This window comes from Tupaia chinensis, unplaced genomic scaffold (genome assembly GCF_000334495.1).
Source record: "Tupaia chinensis unplaced genomic scaffold, TupChi_1.0 Scaffold000182_1, whole genome shotgun sequence".
Taxonomy (NCBI): Eukaryota; Metazoa; Chordata; class Mammalia; order Scandentia; family Tupaiidae; genus Tupaia; species Tupaia belangeri.
Genome location: NW_006159657.1, coordinates 6,080,161 through 6,088,343, shown reverse-complemented (window position 1 = coordinate 6,088,343; position 8,183 = coordinate 6,080,161). Strand labels below are relative to the sequence as shown.

Sequence of the window (8,183 nt, the reverse complement as noted above, 5' to 3'; positions counted from 1 at the left end):
AGCAGGACCTGAGCAAACCCCTAGGAGCAGCATGTAGGGTAACTGGCCCGACAAGTGGGGCTCCCCCTCAATCCTAATAGGACAGGCTTGGCTGTGGCCCAGAGCCCTCAGCGGAGTGAACATCTGGGGTCAGCTCTCTCAGGGACAGGGGTTCTTCAGTGTCAGGAAAGTGGGAGTGAGACACGGGTATCCCTGTGGAAGGGACCCCCTTGTCAGTGTCTGAATAAAGGATATGAGAGAACTGGATGTGGGCCAGAGTGCCACAGGGCAGGGTGGGGGTTCCTTGTTGCCCACTCCCTACCCCCACTCCTTGTCTGGAGGGGAAAGTCTTTGCTGTGGCTGAAGAGACAGAGCTCATGAAATAATAATGCCAGGACATCCTCCTGCCGAGGCGGACAGCGTCACCAAGAGAAGGCTTGTCTTTAATCCCCACCCTAGACAGTGTCCAAGGCCTCTGAGTTGAATGGCAGCCCTCTAGGATGGAGCTGGGGCCCTGGAGGGAGGATGGGAGAGGAGAAAATGCGAGGGAGAAAGAAAAGGGAGCCAGAGAGTGCCGCCCATGGACGCCCATCCCAGGAGGACTCTGGGAGAAGCTATGGGAAGTGGGCCCTTCCTGTGTGACCTCCCAGGTGATCCAGATGTAAGACATGTAGGGACAAGGAAGTGACAAAGGGAACAGAGGAGCGCATCAGATGGCCTCACCTTATTCAGTGAACTAGGACATCAGGATGAAGGCGAAGAGGTGAGACTGAGGAGGAGAAGGACTGAGACAGCCGATCTGGGGAGCGGTCCTCAGACAATGGTCTGCCACGAGAGACAAGCCCGGTGGGAATAGAACATGAGCACACCTGGAGGTTCATTCCGAAAGCCCAGGAACCAAATCCACAGCGAGGCTTTCCCTGCCCCTGCTCAGCAGCTGAGAGCGCTTCATCCAGACCAGAGTTGCTCGGATCCGGCACGGTGACATTCGGCTGGGCCATCTCTGCTGTGGTGCCGAGCACTGCAGGACAGCCAGCCGTGTCCTGGGCCTCACCCTCTCAGTCAGTAACGCGCTCCTCCCAAGCCCAGCTATCTTCATGTTACAGGTAGACGTTATGAGCAGAAAGTCTCAGCATTATGGCAGGGAGTTCCAATATGCCAACAAAAGGGACATCTGCCACATCAGTCACTGTCACCAGGGATGGCAGCTAGACCCCCTGGTACCAAGAAAGGAGAAGGTATTTACTTTTATAACCTAAGCTTTCTTCAAAGAACCCGGAGAAGGTTGCTATCTTCCCTCCTGCTGTGCTGTGTGTGCACACAGGACTTCCCCAGGGGATATTGGTCAGCCCTCCACTTCCCACTCAGGGCCAAGTCACCCCGATGTGCATGTTCATACCGTCAAAGTCTGTACTGGGCATGCGTCTCGGCTTCCCCCGGTCAGGTAATAAATTCTCTTAACTGACGAAAAGTACACGAGTGGAGCAAACATCCCGCAGAAAAAGAGCCCACCGCAATGACTTACTTTCTAATATTCACGACAAAGTCGCACAACAGAAGCAGCACCTAACCCCACTCCCAGCGCAGTTGTCCTCTGATAGCTGCCCACCCACATGGCTTTCTGGTGTGGAGTGTGTTTTATCTCCACTTTCCTATTAAAAGCTTCTCTTTCCATACTTCACTCGCAGCTGGAGCTTCATTCTGCACCTCAGGCAGGTCCCTACGCTTAGAGAGCTGGACCCAAAGAACTGTTTTACATGATGCAACCCAGCTTCTCCACCCGATCACATTCAGACCCCAGTAAATATCCCCTGGCTGAAGGGTGCTGGTTTAAGCCCAGTTTTTCTTAAAAGGTTTTCTTTTTCTTTCTTTTTCTTTCTTCCATGAGAGAGAGAGAGAGAAAGACAGAGACTGACCCCAACCGGGTCTCCACACTGCAATCCACCTCAAGTCTCAGTTGGCTTGGATCACGGGCATGGGCACACACATCCGGGTACTCAGGGAAGTAGCAGGATGAGAACCCAGGACCTTTCCCACGTGGGTCCAGTTGCGTTACTGCTGTGCCACCACTTAGCCATTAGAACCAGAGTTTTTTCATCGGTGCTCCTGGGACACTGGGTTTGGTCAAAAATGCATCTCCCTGGGCTTCGCCCAGCCCTGCTAAATCAGTCTCCCTGGAGGGACACAGCAGGCTGCCTTTCAGGAAGGGGTCCATTCATTACACTCTTCGTGCCTCAGTTTCCTGAAACTGGGAGGGCCAGGGTAGTATCAACTCAAAGAGCCGATGTGAAGATGAAGCGAAGGGCTCTTAGCACAGCAGTGCTCGAAACATTTGCTGCTGTCATGCGCATGTAGTTTGAGAAGTACTGGTTTACAGGGGTGTGTGGACTCCTGAAGGGAGGGAAGGATGGGAAAACAGGCAGGAGTGGACACCGCGGTGACACCCACTCTGCTCGAAGGCCAGCCAAGAACGGTAGCTGATGAGGAAGGCCGCACATGCGGGCTCTCCAGCCACCCAGGAGCTTTCTTCTCTGTAATGATCATATTCATGGTGGCTTTGACAGCGCCCCCAGCTCTTCTAGTCCATTATGTTGCTAATTAACAGAAAATACCTGATTACTTATTACTCGGAGATCCAGGGTCCAGGACCCCCCAGTGAGGTTCTCCTGGCTACATTGCAACATGGCAGAGAGCAGGAGAGATTGTCCGTATCTTGTGTGTGTCTCATTCCTTTTTTAAAAATAATTATTTTATTTAACTTTATGTATTATTATTACTTTGCAGTTGGATCAGAGAGACAGAGAAAGAGAGAGAGGGAAAATGAGAAAGCAAGCCATCAGGTCTGGGAGCCAAACCCCAGTCAGCCACGTGGGAGTCCAGCGCCTTCAATCACCATGCCACCTACTGGTCCCTCCCTCTCCTTTTAAACCACCAGAGCTCAATATGGGAGCCCACCCTGATGACTTTAATCCTGACCTCTTCCCAAAGGCCTCACCTTTCCACAGCATAATCAGATTAATTTTTCATCCCCTTAATCCCATTACGCTGGCTCAACACACGAATTCATGGAGGAAGTATTCAAACTGTGGCATCAGCTAAAATCAACAGTGGCAATTGCCAATCCAAGGCAACAGAGGTAAAATTAAAAAAAATAATAATAATAAAAATAAAAAAATCATTGTGTATATTAGTTATCTATTGTTGCCATGAGAAATGAACACAAACAGAGCCTTAAGCAACACAAATTTATTATGGTTCTGAAGGTCAGAGGTCCAACAGAGGGTCTCACTGGGCAAAAGCCATGGTGTCAACAGAGTTGCGTTTCTTCCTGGAGGCGCCAGGGGAAAGCCAGTTTCCTTGTCTTTTTTAGTTTCTATGAGCTGCCTATATTCCTTGGCTCCTGGCCCCTTCTTCCATTTTCAAAGCCAGCCATGGTGCATCTCTCTGCCCTTTGTATACCTGTAAGTCTCTTACTCTGACCTAGCTGGAAAAGGACTTTAAGTTTAAGGACTCATGTGATTAGATTAGGCTCTCCTGAATAATCCAGGATAATCTACCCCCATCTACCGTTAATTTCATCTTCAACCTTAATTTCTGTCTGCCATATCTTAGGGACTGAACGTTTATATTCAGCCAAAATTTATATGTTGAAGACCTCATCCCCAATGTTATGGTGTTTGAAGGTTGACCCTGTGGGAAGTAAATGCATACAGATGAGGTTCCTGAGGTAGAGCCTTCAAAATGGGTTTAGTGTTCTTAGAAGGCGAGGAGGAGACCAGAGTTCTTTCTGTCTGCCAAGTGAGGACATGGAGAGAAAGCGGTTGTATGCAAGCCAGGAAGAGAGCCCTCACCAAGAACTTGGTCACGTTGGCACCCTAATCTCAGACTCCCACTCTCCGGAACCACGAGAAATCATTACTTGTTCGTTAAGCCAGTTGGTCAATGGTGTTTTGTTATAGCAGCCTGAGCAGACCAAGGCACCATATAAGATAACATGTTCCCAGATCCCAGGGATTGAGACACAGCATCTTTGAAGGGCCCATCACAATCCACATAGTCTTACAGTGTAGGTTTCCAGGATAAGATATTTATCATCTTCAAGGGTAGAAACTGGTTTGTAGAGAAGGACCTAAATTCAGTCAGGGAGATGAGATGACCAAGCAGTGACACTGTCTTCATGCTCAATGGGCATCGTCCACCTCCCAAGCTCATTGCCAAGAGCCACGGAACAGCACCACTCAGCTGACAGTATGTGATTCAAGTCTGAGGTTGGCTCTGCCCCTTATTGGCTGTGTCCCTGGTCAAGTTATTTAAATTTTCCGAGTTTTTGTTACACCACTTGTAAAGTAGTTCCAATATCCTTGGCTTACAATATTAGTTCATTCCATAATGGCGAGGTGTGAGTGGTAAGTGGGTTCGATAACCTTCCCCACTCTCAGTGTTCATTATCTGTTAATTAGGGATAAGAATAGAGGCTACTTTTGCAGTGAGAGTTGAATGATTATGCGTAAAGCTCTTAATGTGGTACCTCGTATATCATAAGGACAGAGTATGGACTTGGTGAAGGTCAGTTATCACATCATCATCATCACCACCATCACCATCATCACCATTACCTTGATCATCATCATCATCACCATTATCAACACTACCATTACCTCACTATTATCACCACCATTATCACCATCACCACCACCATTACCGTCATCACCACCACCATCACCATCATCACCATTACCTTGATCATTATCATCACCATCATCACCACCACCATCACCATCATCACCATTACCTTGATCATCATCACCATTATCACCACTACCATTACCTCACTATTATCACCACCATTATCACCATCACCACCACCATTACCGTCATCACCACCACCTTTACCATCTCTTCGTTACCATCATCACCACCATTGCCATCACCTTCGTTATCACCATTACCAACATCATTACCATCACCATCATCACCATCACCTTCATCATCACTGTTATCATGATCATCATTGCCATTACCACCATCATCACCTTCACCATCATTACCGCCACCTTCATCACCCCTTCATCATCACCATCTTTGCATCACCAACACTATCACCATCACCATTACCATCAAATGCCGAACTCAGAACTTTACTATAGCTGGAGCCAGGGGAGAAGGACAGAAGTTAGGCCCTGGAGTTAGGGGTGAGGAAAGAAAGAGTAAATCAGTCCCTGGGATCCCCTACCCCAACTCTCTCTCTGTTCCACAGCTCCCTTCACTGGGAACACTCCACCTCACACACCATCCCATTTCATGCCTTTTCAGAGGATGAGAGGCACCAAAAGCCACATGTCCCACCTTCATGGTCCACAAAACCAGCCTTAAGCCCAGGGGAGAAAAAGAGGAGAGCCAATATTAAGATAACTGAAATAAATGATTTCTGTAACAAACATTCTATAATATTATACTTCAAGGAATCACCTTGGGATGCTCTATGCTTCTAATTATACCAACATTCCTCAAGCCGTTTAAAAATTTTCTTAGACTCTCGTAAGACTATTAAATCCTTTCTGGAATAAGGAGTGATATTAATCAGCAAACTCTTCTTTGAGCATTGCTTTCAAATTGCTTTATGAGCCATTCAAGACAAGCAGCTTAATGTATTTACACTCACTTATTTATATTCACATGATTTGATCACCCTCTTTATTTGTACAACTTGGCTCAGAATGACTTCTGGTAACTCCAAAAACCAAACTCTCCCTCCAAGGCAAAGATTTATCACCACTGAGGATGCTCACGAGGGTTTGCCACAGACTGGGATCATAGTCCCCAGATAGGATTTCCAGACAGGTTTTATTTGAGTAATGTGTGTTACCTACGGGGTGAGGCTTTTCCAGGAGATGACACGTGAGTTCTGGCAAATTATTGAACAATCTGTAACGCCATTTTACATGACTCAGCATCTTCTCCCCAACGCTTCTAACTGACCTTCCATGAGTTACTGAACCACTCTGTCATATTGCTCCTAACCCCAAGCCGAAGGGTTCAAATTGGTTTCTAACGTCCTTTGGGACTCTTTGAGAAAATGTATTTTTCCTAATTCAGAAGGAGCTGTTAGGGCTGCTGAATTAAACCTGTGGAAATTGATAACCCTGTAATAACAATCAGATAATTGTCCAATTAAAACTGCATAAACAACGAATGTTTCTTGGCACTTCTGTGGGTTCATATTATTATTCAAGATTCATTTTTTTTTAAATATCCTCCAGCCCTACAATCTCAGAACGACTTCATGAATATAGACAATTATAAATCTATCCTGAGCTATGATTCATGCATCTTTACTAAGTCCCCTTAATACTTCCAATTTACAAACCAATTCAGAAGGAAGCAAAGGGCCCAGGTCACGCAAGGATGGTTGGAGAACCAGATGGTGCTGCTTAAAGCCATGCTTGGTGGGGCTAAAATGATTGGAATCTAGAGGAAAATGAATTGGGACTGTCTAAAGTAATATTTCAGTTTTTAAAAATTGCTTAGTCTGGAAATCATGTGGCTCATTTAATTCTTCACCAGCTGGAAACCTGACAGGAGAGATCAACTGCAGAGGGAAGATGACTTGTGTTGGGGAAGTTCAAGACCGGGGAATAGCATGTGATGTAGCCCATCTGAGTGCAGGTGGTCTGGGTGTGACTGGGCTCCCCAAAGGAAAGGGGACATCAGCCAGAGAAACCTATGCGCAGGCTGTGTGCAGGCAGGGATGGACCATGCTCAATGGTCACCTCTCGGGTTGTAAGCTGGGAATCCAGAGGGAGAATCAGATCATAGTGGAAGATGGAAACAGAGAAGCAGGGTTCAAAGTCCACATGAGGCCCAGCCTGGTGGTGCAGTTAGTTGCACACTGAACTGTGATGGTGGAAGCCACATGGCTGACCATGGTTCCAGTCCTCAGGTTGGCCTGAACACTCTCTGGGCACATATGAGTATGCCCAAGATCCTGAGAAGTCAGAGAGATGGGGATGAGGGTTGTGGTGTGCTGAGGCCCTGCTGAGAGTGTTTGTCCCTGTCTCTTTCTCTCTCTGGTGTGTGTGTGTGTGTGTGTGTGTGCACATTCTCTGCCATGATTTTTTTTAAATTTTCTGTTTGCATGGTTACAGGCTACATAGTGATTGAGGGTGATCTTTCAGATAGCAGGGTCAAGAAGACCCCTGTGAGAAAGTGGCTTTTGAGCTGACACAGAGTGGCCAGCAGGAGCCAGCCTAGGAGAATGGAAGGAAAAAGACTGCAGGTAGATGGAACACCAGCTGTGGATGTGCTGAGATGGGACAAGCCTCATGGGCCAGAACAGAGAAGGCCAATGTGGGTGGGGAGCAAACTGAGAAAGGGGAGGAGCGTTACAGGAGGGAGAGGAAGGAAGGGGCCTGATGATGCAAAGTTTATAGGATTTTGCCCCCAGATTAACCTACGAAAGGATTTTACTGGGGAGAGATTTGATTGGATTGTGGTTTTAAGTCACTGCAGAGGGAGTAAACACAGGCATAGGAAGAGCAGCCTCCTGCTATTGCCTCGGGGAGTTCTTGAAGGATTAAATGCACACGCATGTGAGTAAATCACTTACTCCAGGGCCTGGGACACAGCAAAGGTGCAATAAAATCAAGTGGAATAAAAGCAAGAAGTGCAATAAATACACACACTACTGCAATTAGGCAAGGCGCCCTCTGTATCTTCCCATCAGGGGTGACTGCAGACCCCACTTACCAGTGGTTCTTCAGGAAGAGTAGAACAGCCCGAGGGAGAAGTTCCCACAGAGAGGACCGACTGGCTGGGTGGATGCGAGGCAGATGAACCCAGGGAGCCAGAGTGATTTCAGACATGCACACCCAGGATCATGCTGGCTTAGACAATGGGGTCTGAAACACCAGCCCAGGACTAAGTTAGACCCGGCGTGTGCACTGAGAGTTCTCTGCTCAGCACCTGGTCATGGCTTGGCAGAGGATGGAGAAAAAGATACTAGATCTAGGGGACAGATAAGATGGTGGTTCGGCAGTAAAATATGACACCGCAAGGCTGACCCACATGGGAAAGTTCCAGGTTTGAATCCAGAGACCTCCCTGAGTATGCTGAGCACACGCCTGCCCAGGATTCAGGGCTGGCTAAGGCTGGGGCTGGATTGCGACATGGGGTCCTGTGTGCGTGTGTGTGTGTGTGTGTGTGTG

General features: G+C 47.7%; 1 protein-coding gene across 4 annotated transcripts in view; it reads right to left on the bottom strand.

The window, feature by feature from the left end:
• BMERB1 (bMERB domain containing 1) overlaps positions 1–8,183 on the bottom strand; it is a 126,605-nt gene that overhangs the window by 62,951 nt on the left and 55,471 nt on the right. The window lies entirely within an intron of this gene.